A 378-nucleotide genomic window follows, 5' to 3' on the forward strand; every position below is an offset into this window, starting at 1 on the left:
GAGGCGCGGGTCGAAGTTCGGGTTGGCTCGCGGATGAGTTTGGGCTATTGGGCTGATTTTTGGGTTTTAGGTCGAGCCAGACTTGGGCCTCGGGTTTGAAGGTGGGTTTGGACTCAGGTTCTTGAGTTTGCTCAGCGGACGCGGGTCGTACGCGGCTCGGGTTGCAGAGTGAGTCGGGCCTCGGGACTAGGTGCTGCAGGTGTTTGGGCCGACCGCAGGTATTGGACCTCCGACATTGTGGTTAACAGCCTTTTAAATTAGCTACAGTCTTTTAAATTAAAAAAAAAAATAGAAAGAAAAAAAACGCTAGAAGGAGGGCTTGAACCTCCAACCTTGTGGTTAACAGCCACACGCTCTAACCAACTGAGCTATTCCAAC

General features: G+C 51.3%; 1 non-coding gene across 1 annotated transcript; it reads right to left on the reverse strand.

The window, feature by feature from the left end:
- Positions 1 to 304: 304 nt before the first annotated feature.
- TRNAN-GUU lies at positions 305 to 378 on the reverse strand. The gene has a single exon. It is a non-coding gene; the product is annotated as a tRNA-Asn (tRNA).

This window comes from Cucurbita moschata, unplaced genomic scaffold (genome assembly GCF_002738365.1).
Source record: "Cucurbita moschata cultivar Rifu unplaced genomic scaffold, Cmos_1.0 Cmo_Scf00083, whole genome shotgun sequence".
In the NCBI taxonomy this organism is placed as follows: Eukaryota; Viridiplantae; Streptophyta; class Magnoliopsida; order Cucurbitales; family Cucurbitaceae; genus Cucurbita; species Cucurbita moschata.